Source organism: Vicia villosa, unplaced genomic scaffold (genome assembly GCF_029867415.1).
Source record: "Vicia villosa cultivar HV-30 ecotype Madison, WI unplaced genomic scaffold, Vvil1.0 ctg.001354F_1_1, whole genome shotgun sequence".
NCBI lineage: Eukaryota > Viridiplantae > Streptophyta > Magnoliopsida > Fabales > Fabaceae > Vicia > Vicia villosa.
The window spans coordinates 243158-258782 of NW_026705588.1; positions in this window are offsets into that span (position 1 = coordinate 243158).

Here is a 15625-nt window from a genome sequence, read left to right on the forward strand (position 1 = left end):
AGGCCATTCGATTGACCCAACTTGTAATTTTAGTGAAAGTCGCCACCGTGCTTTATTGTTTCCAAAGCATAAAACCCAAAGAGGTTTTACAAATCAAAACTAACAAAACAAACAGAGATCTAGGGTACGGGGTTGATTATGCAAGGGGAAGGTGTTCGCACCCCTCACATCTATGGTACTCCACAAAAACCTTTTTGAAAATCTGTGTAAAAAGAGCGTGTGCAAAAGATGAAAAGAAATTTTTTTGGTTTTTAATTATGCTCGACAAGATGTTGCATCTTGTACCTACATACCTCCTCAATGCAACGGGGAAGTCAGAGCATTTATAGTTCATCTTAAAAAAGAAAATAAAGGTTTGTTAAAAAAGAAGAGACACTTTGTCAGTTTAGAGGAGAAAACTCGGCTAACCATACTTAAACATGAGAACAAGTGGATTATTTGCATCACAAGTGAAAGAAGGGCTCCAACTTGGATAAAAATCAACAAGTATGCCACTAATTCTTTCAAGTGGAAAAGAATCAAATATATCAATCAATATCAAGGGGATAGGGGATTACATCCCGACTATGATGATTACTCATGCCTAATCTTTAGAAAAATATTTTAAAAGGAAAAGCCAAATGACAAAAGAGTTTAAAGTTTGAAAAGAAAGAAGACTTTGAAAAGGAGAGAGAAAGTTTTGAAAATTTAAGAAGAGAGAAAAGAGATGAAGAAACTATGCTAAAGCATAAAGTAAAAGCTAAAGACAAGAACGATCTAACCAATATCAATAAAGAAGTCAACACTTGACATAAAGCCAACATAAGCAGTCATTTCCTTTGGATTCAACTCAAAACATAATGTTCTAGACCGGCCCAATACAATCAATTGGGCCATTCCCGCCTTCGCCCCAACACACTTCAGATCACGCGTGGCAGTCTCCATCCAAGCAGACCGGGCAAACTAGGCCAAGCAACCGACCACGAGGGTCCCTCGTGCCCGGTAAACAATCAGTCCACGCGTCTCCTAAATATCTGCCCTGTAAAGAGGAGTCTAATTCGTTCCAAGAACATCCTATAAATAGCCCTCTACGTACAGAGGGCAAGGTAATCTTTTTCTTACCACTAAAAACCCTATTACATTGTTGTACCTTGTGGAATATATACTTACTTTGGCATCGGAGTGCCTTGCAGGTACAACACCTTTTTTCCATATTCGTCATCCCGAACTTCAAGCCTTCATTGTTGCTGGCCATCTGATTTGCTCGGTAAGATCAGTGGCGCCGTCTGTAGGAACTCTAGCTCCCCCGTTCCTCTTTCTTGCACCTTCTTGATCCATTCTTGCATCCTACAAGAACCCAGGAACCAAAGCTTTAACCAAATCATACTCATGGCCGGCAATAACGAAGATCCCTCGTCATTAGACGCTGCAATTCTCAAGAAAAACGACATCTCCGTCGTTCCTCCTTCCAGAAACACCGTCCCTCGAGACGGTGTCACAATATCCCCTTCCCCTAAAGATCTCCAAGATGATCAATCTCATCGCTTCGAAGATACAAGCGGGAAGGACACCCACGAAGAAAGTCTGGGTAACCCTTTCCTCCCAAAAGGGCGGACTCCTCCGGACCAGACCATAAACGCTGTTCTAGCTGCTCTTGCCCAGACCAATGCGCTCTTGCAACAGCAAAGTAACCGAATCGGGGCCCTCGAACAAAAGCGCCGTTTAAGAACTCCCCCCAATCACAAAACTCGTTCTCGAAGCGAAATGTTGACGAAGAAACGTCCATGTTCCCCTTCTCCCAAGAAGAATGGGGATCCCTCTTCCAAGAAAGGATCGAGCGATCAGCGTTCCCGCCACCATTCACAGTCCCCTCGGCCAAGAAGGAAATCTAGATCACGCCCCGGCAAACACGACGACAACCGAAGGCGACGCAGGCGTAGCCAGAGCGGGTCTTTTTCTCCCTCCTCCAGCGACGACGAAGAAGAGCGCCATGGTCCTCTATCCCAGGTAATTTTAGAGGCTCCCCTGCCAACCGGTCTCGAAAAACCCCCTCCGTTAGGGACCTACGACGGGACCACGGATCCGGACGAGCACATGGAGAACATCGACGCCCTTCTCGACTACAGAGGAGTGCCCGGCGCCATTAAATACCGTTTGTTCCCAACCACCCTGCGAAAATGAGCCATGACTTGGTATAAAAGTTTGCCAGACGAGTCCATCACATCATGGAGGGTGCTCGGAAAACTTTTTTCCTGACATTTCACGGCCTCACGAAGGCACCCAAAGTCAGAAGCCTCCTTGGAAGCCATTATCCAAGGAAAGGACGAGTCTCTACGGGCGTACATAGAAAGATTCAATAAAGAAGCCGTACAGGTATCCACCACTGCCCATATGAAGAAGTTCTTGCTCGAGCGCGGCCTCTGACCACGTTCGGACTTCGCTAAAGCCTTCGAAATTGAAACTCCGGCCACTCTTGACGAATTCTTCCTCAAAGCCCAAGCCTACATACAGTATGAGGAGAAAGAAGCCGCCCACGCCGTCCGCAATTCCAGGCACGAAGAGAGCAGTAAAAATGCGCGCCAAGATGAGTCTCGCCGGGGAACTGACAAAAAGAAAGATGATAAAACTCGGGACCCCAAGGACTACAAAGCCCCTGCGGGGAAATTCCGAGAGTACACCCCACTGAACGCCTCAAGGGAGCGCATCTTGAACGAATGCGCAAACGCCGAGTTTCAGATGGGCAAGATCCGATTCCCTAAGAGCATGCCCGTCCGGCCAAACGTTGATAAATCGAAATTCTGCAGATTCCACAAAGGCCACAGGCACAACAACGAGGATTGCATCCATCTTAAGGATGCCATAGAGATATTAATCAGGGAGGGACATCTGAAACAGTATGCGAAGAAGCAGGAGGCCGCTAGAGAAGCTAAACCAGTCACCGAGGAAAAGCCGGCGGAAGATACGCCTGCCATGCAAGTGGCCATGAGCGTTACCAGGTCTGAAGATTTTTACCTCCCTAATTAAGCCAACGCAGCAACCACCTATTCCTCCCATAGCACATGGGAGAGGTTCTCGTCCGTAATGGTTATATCAGGCGGGGTTTTCAGCAAACTGACCGTCGGATCTGTAAAACGCAAGTTCGACGAGCTAATCTCGGCCAGCACGAACGTAGCCTCGACTTTCGACCATGCCAAAGGCAGTCCCTTCTCAATATATTTCTATAAAGAAGAGTTGCCCGGAGGAGCACCTAACGCGACCATCCCTCTCCTCATCCGAGCCCGGATGGCTAATTTTGACGTGCGACGCATATTGGTCGACCAGGGAAGTTCAGTGGACATCATGTACTCCCAATTGTTTAAAACATTGCAACTGAACGACAGTCACCTTACACCATACGTAGGATCAGACTTACAAGGATTCAATGGCACGGTAACCAAGCCGTGGGGATTCGTGGAACTCATAGTTTCGATCGGGTCGGCAGAGACCACCAGGGCAGTGAAAGTCCAATTTCTGGTTATCGACTGCCCATCAATATACCAATGCATCCTCGGACGCCCCACTCTGGCCGAACTAATCGCGGTTCCCTCAACCGTACACCTTAAGCTCAAATACAATACGACCAAAGGACAAGTAGCGACACTCATTAGCGACAACGAAGCAGCCAGGAGGTCTTTCGAAGCCTCCGCCAAGGTCCTGAGTGCGATAAAGACACCGACCCAAGCGAAGACAGCGACCAACGCTACTTCAGAAACCAACAATATGCCCCGCACCGACACTGTCGACCTCGACAGTCGTTTTCTGGGAGAACCCGAGCAGAGCATCAACTCAGGTGCATCAGAAGGGATCCTCCGGCCAATTCCGGACGGAGACTTTGAGCTCGTAGCCCTCGGAGAAGATCCGACCAGGGGAGTCAAGATCGGATTAAACCTGCCAGACCTGGCCAAAAGGCAACTCAAAGCTTGCCTCCGTGAGAACGCCAACCTATTCGCCTGGAGCGGTGCAGAAATGCCCGGACTTGACCCAGAAGTGGCTTGCCATCACCTGACCATCGACCCGACCTGCAAGGCCGTCGCTCAGAGGAGAAGAAAACAATCACCAGAAAAAACGGTTGCGGCCGAACTAGCTGTAAAAGACCTCCTAGAGGCCAAGTTTATATCCGAGGCCAAGTACACTACTTGGCTCTCCAATGTTGTACTTGTTAAAAAATCAAATGGAAAATGGCGCATGGGCACTGACTACGCCGATCTTAATAGGGCTTGCCCAAAAGATGCTTATCCCTTCCCTAACATAGATAAACTAGTCGATAATTCCGCTGGTTTTAAATTACTTTCATTTATGGACGCATATTCCGGTTATAATCAAATACCCATGGCTAAAACTGATAACAAATATACGGCCTTCATGACCGAATCGGGCAACTATTACTACAACGTAATGCCCTTCGGTCTGAAGAGCGCTGGTGCGATGTACCAGCGCATGATGAACAAAGTCTTTCAAGCAGAGATAGGTGATATGCTCGAAGTCTACATAGACGATACGATCGTCAAATCCCAACGGGAAACCAATCACGCCGCTCACCTTAAAAAGGTTTTCGAGCAAGCCCGAAAGTGTAAAATGAGATTCAATCCGGAAAAATGCACATTCGGCGTCCGCGCGGGAAAATTCCTCGGCTTCTACTTAACAGAAAGAGGAATCGAAGCCAACCCGGATAAGTGCAGGGCCTTCTCAGACTTGCCGACTCCAAATTCGAAAAAGTCAATCCAAACTTTGAATGGCACGCTCACGTCACTATCCAGATTCGTAGCCAAATCCGCGCAGCATGCCCTGCCACTATTCAAACTCCTCCGCAAAGAGACCACATTCGAATGGACGGAAGAGTGTGAATGCGCCCTCTCCCATATCAATCAGGCATTATCCAGCCCACCAGTTTTATCTAGACCGAAAGCTGGAGAAATCTTATACCTCTATCTCGTCGTAGCCACCGAGGCCGTTAGGGCGGCCTTGATACGAGAAACCTCGGAAGGCCAGAAACCCATTTACTTCACAAGCAAAGCACTCCAGAGCCCCGAGATCAGATATCAATAGATCGAAAAGGTCGGACTCGCGTTAATAACCGCAGCCCGAAAACTCAGACACTATTTCCTAGCACATACCATAGTCGTGCGAACTGAGCAACCCGTAAAACAATTGCTTGCACGCCCTGACATGGCCGGGAGAATGCTCCGGTGGTCGTTGGAACTTGCGGAGTTCGACATCAAATACGAGGGAAGAAAAGCCCTTAAAGCACAGGTCTTGGCAGATTTCGTAGCCGAAATGGCCTTCCCCGAAACAACAAGTAACAACGCCCGAAGATGGACCTTATACGTGGACGGTGCTTCAAGCTCGACCGGCAGCGGAGCAAGGATCATTCTTGAAAATGGAGAAGGAACCCTCATAGAGATATCCCTTTCACTATCATTCCCAACATCTAACAACCAAGCAGAGTATGAAGCCCTGTTAGCCGGGCTGTGCCTCGCAAACGACTTAGAAGCCGAAGAAATTGAGGTATTCACCGACTCTCAATTGGTCGCATCACACATCTCGGGCGAATATCAGGTCAAGAGTGAAGCCCTCGCCGAATACCTAACCCTCGTAAAAGAAAGACTGGCCCGATTCAGGAGCGCCAAAGTAAAACACATTCCAAGGGAACACAACGCTCGAGCAGACGTCCTATCAAAACTAGCGAGCACAAGAAAGAAGGGAGGTAACAAATCCGTAATCCAGGAGATATTGCCAAAACCCAGCACCGAGACCTCATCTTCCCTCTCACTCGTAATCGCAATTGGAGATGCGTCCTGCTGGATGACCCCCGTATACAATTACTTAACAAGTGACCTCTTGCCCGCCGATCCGAAAGAGGCCTCCCCATCCTAAGATGAGCTTGCTCGTACGTCTTAGTCGAAAATCGCCTCTACCTGTGGGATTTTCCATACCTCTCCTCAAATGTATAGACGAGGGCACAGTCCCCCACATACTCCGAGAGATACACGACGGAATCAATTCCCAACATCTAGGAGGAAGATCACTCGCTCGGAAGGCTCTCCGAGCAGGCTACTATTGGCCGACGATGCAAGACGACGCCAAAGAATACGTTAAGAGATGCGACAAATGCCAGCGTTTCGGGGACATGCACCTCGCGCCCCCCAACGAACTCAAATCCTTATCGTCTCCCTGGCCATTTGCGTGGTGGGGGATGGATCTCCTCGGTCCGTTCGTGACCGGAAGCAATCAGAACAAGTATCTCATAGTTACGGTCTACTATTTTACCAAATGGATCGAGGCCGAGCCCCTAGCCAAAATCACGTCCTTGAACGTACTCCGCTTCTACAAAAGAAACATTCTCGCTCGGTTCGGGGTACCATTAGCTATCATCACCGACAACGGCACCCAGTTCACAGATGGGCGCTTCCAAGAATTCGTCACGAAATTAGGTACGAAGCAACATTTCGCGTCGGTCGAGCACCCAAAAAAAAACAGGCAAGCAGAGGCTGCTAATAGAGTAATTTTAAGGGGCCTCAAGAGAAGACTAGACAAAATAAAAAAGGGATGGGTAGAAGAGCTGCACTACGTCCTATGGGCTTATCGCACCACCCCGCATTCCACTATCGGGGAGACCCCCTTTCGACTGACGTACGGAACGGAGGCCGTGATCCCCGTCGAAATACATGTACCCTCGATACGCACCGAAGAGCCACTCGAGACAGAGGGCAACATCAAGGCAATCAGGGAAGAGCTCGACCTGGTCGAAGAAATTCGCACCGGGGCCGCCCTACGTGAAGTTTCACTTAAGCAAAAAATCGCCTTAAGACATGACGCTAAGGTCATTAAACGAGAATTTAAAATAGACAGCCTAGTGCTAAAAAGAAACCACAAAGACTCCCGGGAAGGCAAACTGGCCGCGAATTGGGAAGGCCCCTATCGTGTCCGGGCAAGGACAGAAAACGGGGCATACTACTTAGAGAACTTGCAAGGAGAAGAACTCGCACGACCCTAGAACGCTGAAAAGCTTAAACAATACTACAGTTAAGACCACAGGTGCGGCCTGGTACACGCCGGCCACCTATAGATGAAACAAAACGACAGAAGCCTGCTCTATTAATCGAACAGACTCCTTGTCCTTCGGGCGGCCCGAATACCGAGCATCCCCGTCGTAAACAAGTACCAGGATGGCAGAACGCCCCGCTCGCGAAGGGACCGTTCACGCCATGAGCCCCGGAACTCAATACAACGAAATTTGAGACTCACCATATGCCCGGCACACGTCCCTGGCAATCGACCACAGTTCCATACACTGGCGATCAATACGTCATGAGTCGAGCAAATCTTCATAAAATGAAACACAAATACACAAAGGAACAACAACGGTCTTTTATTCATCCATTAATGAGAAATTACAAAACAAACAATTAAAATGAAAACGCTTCACTCCTCCCGATTGGCAAATTCCTCCGAGTGAATATACTGATACCAATCTTCATCCCACTCGGCCTTTGAACCATTAGCGTCAACCACGACTCTCACACCAGTCGCCTGAGCACGAGCATCTGAACTGAGAGAGCCACGAGAACGAGAAGCCGAGTCGGTCGAAGCCTGCTTCTTCTCCTTCACATTTTTCACTCCACGGGAACACGAGGTTGAGGATACCTTTTTCTTGTTAGCTCCACCCATCCCTGCGAAAAATGAAGAAAGAGAGGTCCATAAGACCTCCTTTTATATGGGAAGAAGGGGAACAACAATATTGGGAAGCGAACAAAGCATTAAAGAGAAAATACTTTGGGAACCAATGAACACATTTCCCAAAAAAGAAAACGGGCAAAAAAGCCCGCAAATATGCCCAACTACGACCATCTAGGCCGAGCTGGTTAATGTGCATACAGAATCAAAACGGGGGGCATACCCCCCAGAAAAACAACATTACAAAATACGGGCACGCAGGCCCCACACTTAGACAAAGAAAATCTTCAAACACCTTCCTCGACTTGGACGTCCTCGGCTCCCTGGGTCACGGGCTCCTCCCCGAAGGCCGGAGAAACAATCTGGTCGCCCTCCACCCGGTGATAAGGCCCGGTACCTTCGATCACCAATTCCACCCCCGGATTCTTCAATTTAAGTAGAGCCACGGTGGAGTTATAGGTATCCTTGGCGGCCGCCACACAGTCACCCCCCAAGACTCTGATATATTGAATCAAGTCTGCCCTGGTTAAAAGAGTCTTCTCCTCTTCCGACTCATCCTCAGCAGGGTCCTGAGAACGCAAAGAGAGGTCTCTCTAACCGAGGAAGACAATATTGTTACATATAGAGTCCTAGAGAGCAAGGTGTATTGACCTTGCAGGTCCCCCAGAGCGCCCTCCTTTTCACTCAGCCGAGCCTTCACAACAGCCAGTTCTTCACCCTGTTCCGTCAGCAGCTGGTCCTTCTCCTCCAAGGCAGAGGCCTTCGTCCTAACTTGCTCCTGAAGAAACCTCGCGGCCTCCGCTGGCAAAGGTGCAGAACGGGCGTAGAGAGTGGCCATCTCCAGAAGCCGGACCATAGCCGAAGCATCCTGCATAAGGAACCTCTGACGAACAGAAGGCTCCAAACCCTCAATATGCAGAGATTCAACACGCGGAATAGTCAAGGAGGGTTCACCTTCGAAAAATCTGGGCTGGAGAAAGCTCGAAGGAAGGGTGAAGATATTAGTAGCCTCTTCCTGAGTGAGATCCACGGCTTCAGTTCTCTGGCGCTTGCGACGGACCAAGGCATCCGAATCAGGCTGTGGGTGGAGGGGAGAAGGAAGCACCGTAACTGGCCTCAAAGATTCATCTTGATCGGAATTCCTCAGGGGGGAACCAGCAACACCGACAGAGGAGGAGGAAGCACCCGAACCCGCAACCGGGGACCTTTGCACAGCTGCCAACCGAGGACCGGCACTTCTCTTAACAACTCCTTTCAACTTGCTGGCTTGCCTTAGCATCCAGTCATGACGGGCACGATCCATTGACTCTGCGAAAAGAAAAGAAAAAAACATGAGAATTTTGCCCCCTCATAAAACCATTAAGAAGAGAAGCTACTAAAACAACAGAGCTAAAACAAAAAACAAAACAACATGAAGATGGTACCTAAATAAGCAAACGCTCCCTCGTCGGTACCCCCAGCTAGAAGCTCCTTAATACTAATCACCCCTGGCTCTCTGATCGGCTCCCCGTCATCACCAAGGACAGGTACCCCCGAGCGGTCCACCTTGGCAACGACGGGAAGACCCTGCACGAACTGCTGAAGAGCAGCATAATCCATTCGAGCATCATCGTCCAAATCCGAAAGTCGGGTGATGTATTGGTCGGTCCCATACCTAAAGTGGTCCCTGCGACCAGAAAAACCTGAACTTATACCGACGAGAGGTGACGGGCTCCCCAATGTCATTGAGCACCGGACGACCATTGACATCCAAAGTCGGCACGCGATCAAAGACACTTTCCCGAGCTTCCCGAGAGTGGGGGCGGATGGTGAAGAAGCGAGACTTATAGCCATTCAAAGAGTCGGAATAAGACTTGAAAACCTTTCTGGACTGCTTCAGAGACACCCATCCATAGCGGCCGTCCTTCGCCGTACGCTGAACACAAAATATATAGAAAAACAGAGAAAGCGTCGCCGCTATCTTCAAATGGGCACAAACCAATTCAAAGGCTCGAATAAAAGCAATTGAATTAGGGTGAAGCTGCCCAGGGGCCACCTCCAAATGGTTGAGCACCGTCACTTGGAATTCAGTAAAAGGGGCACGAAAACCCATTTCCCGGAACACCACCTCGTACATAGGAATTATGTCGGGGGTATACACATCACAAATTCGGTCGTCTTCGGCTGGAATAAGAACCGACCACCCTTCACCCACCTCAGTGAAAATATCAGAATCATCCTCCAAAAAGTAACTCTCTATGTCCAGTGCCTCCTGATGCACCCAGGCCCGCTGAGGCGCCTCTTGCCGGGCAGGAGGGGTTGAGGACGATGAGTCCGACGCCATCAGACGAGTTTCATCGGCCATTTTCACCTGAAACACACGAGAGAACAGTGAATTCGACAATTGAATCAAATCCACCCTTCCACCATCGTCAAGAGTGAAAGGGCACGTCAACGACCCATAGACCATATGAACCACGTCCTTGCCCCTCCATAAACACAAGTTCCGAGCCAGACAAAATCGCGCCCGGGAAAAAGGGCAAAAACGCAGGACATCTAACTATGACGCACGCGTACGAAGAGAAACACCAAAAATACCATCAAAAGCTTATCAACAATACACAAAGCCAGAATCTAAAGATAAAGGCAACATAACACACTCATGAACGACGGAGAAACCTCCTATCTACACCGTACGCCACCACATTCATCGTCTATGTTCATCAAAAAATCTCCCTAAAAAGCTTACCCTAACCTCATGCAAATCTATTCTAATTAAAGATCAAAGCATAAAAGTGCTGAAAGCAGAGATCACAGGTTAAACTTACAGTTACGATTTTGATGAAGAGTTGAAAAATCTGTAACAGACACCACTGCAAGAGAAAAGAGTCGACGGAGGGAGAACAAAGCAAATGAATTCGAAAAGTTTGGAAAAATGAGGGTTTTCTCTATTTATAGGCTACTTAAATTCCCTCACGCGCCGCACGTGCCTGACTGTGCAGAGGGATGGTCATCATTAACCCTACCGCCTAGGTAATTGAGTAGCCATCATTTCGCATTAAATGAGACACTCCCACTTACCAACCTTTCTAAAACGACATGCTTCCCTACTCCCGTCCTAACCTTACTTCTCCCCGGAAACAAACGACCTTCCTCCCTCAGATATCGTATGGTCGGATCCCAGAAAGACCCCCGGGTCAAGTTTATATAAGTCGTGTCTTCTCTGACCGGAAGCAACGACTTGGGGGCTCCTGTTCTGGACCGGCCCAATACAATCAATTGGGCCATTCCCGCCTTCGGCCCAACACACTTCAGATCACGCGTGGCAGTCTCCATCCAAGCAGACCGGGCAAACTAGGCCAAGCAACCGACCACGAGGGCCCCTCGTGCCCGGTAAACAATTAGTCCACGCGTCTCCTAAATATCCGCCCTGTAAAGAGGAGTCTAATTCGTTCCAAGAACATCCTATAAATAGCCCTCTACGTACAGAGGGCAAGGTAATCTTTTTCTTACCACTAAAAACCCTATTACATTGTTGTACCTTGTGGAATACATACTTACTTTGGCATCGGAGTGCCTTGCAGGTACAACACCTTCTTCCATATTCGTCATCCCGAACTTCAAGCCTTCATTGTTGCTGGCCATCTGATCTGCTCGGTAAGATCACATAACAAATAAAGCACTTGAACAAAAAGAATGAATCAGAACCATTAAATTTTAAAATAAATGGTGGAGATTATGTGTCATTAATTTTTCTCTCGCTTCCATCATTTATTTTAATAATGGAGGAGAGAGAGAAAAAGAATGACACATAATCTCCGCCATTTATTTTTAAATCTAATGGTTCTGATTCATTCTCATATTTTTATATAAAATTGACATTTTCATATGATACATATCCAACAGAAGCTAATAAGAAAAAAAAATCATGTCATGCATTTTTCATTGAATTCAAAATCATTTTTAATTTGCAATAAAACTATTTGAAAAAAAATTGATGAAAAGTTAAAAATGACCACTGCATTGAAACTTCTATCATGGCAGTTATACTTCTCTAATCATCAGAGAAAAGTACCTGATAGAAAATAAAGAGTGTGACTTAGTGTGTCACATTTATAAGGAGAAGTCTATTAGAATTGTTTGCGAAGACAAACTTCCATCACATTGTTTTGATAAACACAAATATTTCAAGACGATAAAATTTTTGTTCAAGCTCACTTATTATCAAAGAAGAAGAAATCAAGAACTTAGCATTATGATTAACATTCAAGGTACATGGAAACTTTATCAAATACAATCTAATAATACTCAATATTGATCAAGCATTCATAAATTTCATATAGACCTTGGTAAATTTATTTTCAAATATTTTTAGACGTGATGGTTTATAGTTTGGTTAATGGTTCATTAAGTGTGTGGACTTAGAAAATAATTTTTGCCATTAGATTTCTTATGCATACTTTCAATGAATGATCAGTTAGCTCATTTGTTCCAAAGACATGTGTTAAGAAAATAAAAGGTTTTGGGTTCAAGTCTTGTGTACGACATTTTAGTTCAACCTCCTTCTTACAATAATGCAAAAAAAAAAAACTCTCTGGATGGATTATTGTAGATAAAGGGTTGAGAAATAGAGGATTATTTTCTTTTCTTGTAAGTTCAGTTTCCAAGAGAATCGTTCTTGATAACTTGGTTAAAGTCTTGTATAAAAAGACTAGGTATGTCTTGTCTAAAGATCTAACAATATTAAAATCTTATACATGTTGTAAGGGGACTAGACGTACTCTTGAACTATGAGAAAAACTAGTATAATTTGTCGTTGTTCTATATCTTTCCGCACTTTTTCACTTTCATCATATTACATAAACCAGAAAATCAAGAATCATCCTTCCATAAAACTAGAAATCTTTAAAGTATCTAATTCACTCCTTTTTAAGCACACTCAATACTTACATTGTTCTCGGTTGATCCGATATGGAGTGTGAGTGATTATTGAATGTAAACCAATGATTGAGATGAAGAGGAAGACGGTGATTCTATCAAGTTTCTAAAAATTAAGGTCCATGTACGTGTACGTAAGAAAAAATTAAACAAATAAATAAACTTCTTTAATTGCATATGATGAAGATTCTAATGAAGATGTTCAACCATTCATACCATTGAAATATATTCATCTTTAGAAAATTTAGAAAGTTTGACTGATGGAAAACAATATTTAATACGTGCTATCCTATGAGTCTCACCATACTTAAGAAGGCTATATTGTGTTTTCTTTTCAAACCCCAGAGTGTGATATTATCAAATACTCATTCCATCTTTTACTCTTCTAAACTCATTTTGTTTTAACTTTATTAGGTGGTAGGAATATTGAAGATGCATGTGGATGTACAAGTTTAAACAAATTTGTCTTCAACATCCTTTGGCCAATAATAATTAATAAGGTAAATGTTTTTCACAAATGCCTCACATTCTTTTGACAAATTCAACTGTGTCCTTTTTTCTTCCCAATCCAGTTCAGATTCCTTCACCTAATTTATTAAAAAAAAATTAAATGATATGCAATTGGATAGTGGATCTTATCCGAAGATATGCCAATTTGTAAGCACAATATAACCCGTGAATTATCCTAATTGATTAACTATATCCTGATTTGTCAACACCTACAAACTTAAATCTTTCTAACTCTCTAAAAATATGTTGTATATATATATCCTCAATTTCAAACAATGCAATATTAGCTAAAATAAATTCTCACGACGACACTCAATATCGATGTTGATTTTAAAATTTTACTCTGACTTTACTCAATTGTACCATCATAGAGATAATATCAATCAATCAAGTCCAAGTCCATGTGAAAAATTACAATGAATGGAAACCCTTAAATCTCTTCTTCTGTAGTGTTCAACAAGCTCAGGACCATATCAAGACCATACCTATTTCAGATCACAAACAAACTCACGAGAAGTTTAATAGTTCAAATACAAAACATCAATAAATGGATCAAAACAAACAGAAACACAATACCATGTTTTCTGTCACATAGACTCTGATAAGAAGTTGGACCGGCCCATTAGAGAAAAGAAAATTTCAGTTTTACTAAAAGACTATTATTATTAATTAGGTGCTGTTAGTAATTTTATTTTGTTCCATCTTTGGGTTATTTCGGGCTTGTACCCTTTCAGCCCATTTTAGTAGTTTCCAACCCTAGCTATTTATATTGTAGTTTGCTGAATGTTGAAGGCTATGAAGAAAGTATGAAGTTTGTTTAATGTCTATTTCTTTTAATGCCATTTAGATCTAAATTTAACCTAGCTATATCTAACATTGGTGCTTTCATCTCCTTCCTCTCATCCCTCCCATGGCTCCCCCTAAACCCCCCAACCCCTCTTCTAAAGAAATTTTAGAAGAAGCTCTTCAAATCACTACCTTAAACCTAAACAATGCAATGCAAGAGACACAAGAGCAAATGGATGTAAGATTCCACCAAATCTCTACCGAATTATCCAACCTCCAAACAAGGTTTGATAATGACAAAAGTGTGGAAGACTCTAGATTTGACTCCCTCATGGCTGCCATTAAAAAAATTTCCCTTCAAAAAGAGCTGCAGCAAGACCTTCCTACCCCTTCTGCTACTGTTCACGGAACAGGTACAACAAGCAGATCTGCTACTGTTCACGGCTCCGGGACCACTGCTGGGTCCGCTACCGTTCACGGAACAGTACCTCCGGTCACCTCAACTACTGTTCATGGAACAGCAGTCACTTCAGGTATGCTACAGAACCTACATTCTATTTCTAGGGTTCCTCCACCTAACTTTCAAAATCTGTCACCAACACACACACCCTTGAGAAATTCTGCAACTTTTTCTACTACACACCCCCAACCAACACCTAACCGTTACATTAATCCTCACACCTCCTCAACCTTCGTTCCATACCCCCTATTCCAACTATCCTATCATCCTCTCAACCTTTCACTATGCCTTTTTTCCAATAGCCCCCATTCTCCCAATTTCCTCCCCAACACCCTTATCCCAATCTCTCCCATATACCACCATTACAAACAGCCCGTACCCCAAAACTCGAATTACCTATGTTTGATGGTTCAGGTCCTCTTGATTGGGCCTCGTTTACAAGAGCTTTAGAGTTGCGCTTCGGCCCATCCACTTATGACAATCATCAGGCTGAATTGTTTAAGTTAAAACAAGAAGGAACAGTGGTTGAGTATCAAACAAAATTTGAACAGTTGGGCAATCAAGTGGTGGGTTTACCTCAAGATGCTATATTAAATTGCTTTATTTCTGGCCTTAATGTTGATATTAAAAATGAAATGGCAATTCAACGACCCACAAATATCTCACAAGCTATTGGGCTAGCTAAACTGATTGAAGCAAAACTTAAAGATTCTAAACCTAAATTCTCCAAAACCTATGTTAACCCATTTCCCAAAACCAATCCTACTTCCTCTTCTGCCCCATACCAAAAAGAACCTTATAATACTCCAGCCCTTACCGCTGTCCGACCAAAAAGCCCTTCTACCCAACAACCCTCCTACCTTCCCATAAAAAAATTATCTCAAGCCCAAATTCAGGAACGAAGAGCCCAAGGGTTGTGCTTTAATTGTGATGAAAAGTTCATTCCTGGCCATAAGTGTGCTACAGGCAGATTCTTGATTCTACTATGTGATGATGAGGTCATGGAACACTCTCAATTGGTTGCAGAACAGCTAGAAGTTATAGAAGAAACAGAACCAAGAGACACTTATTTTCAGCTATCAACCCAAGCACTAACAGGCCATTTTTCTCCTCAAACTCTCAAATTTCGAGGAACTATTGGCGGATTACCGGTCATGGTTTTAGTGGATACAGGAAGTACCCACAATATACTCCAACCTCGCATCGCTCAGCATCTTAATCTTCCAACTACCCCCATTCCTCAATTTTCGGTGATGGTTG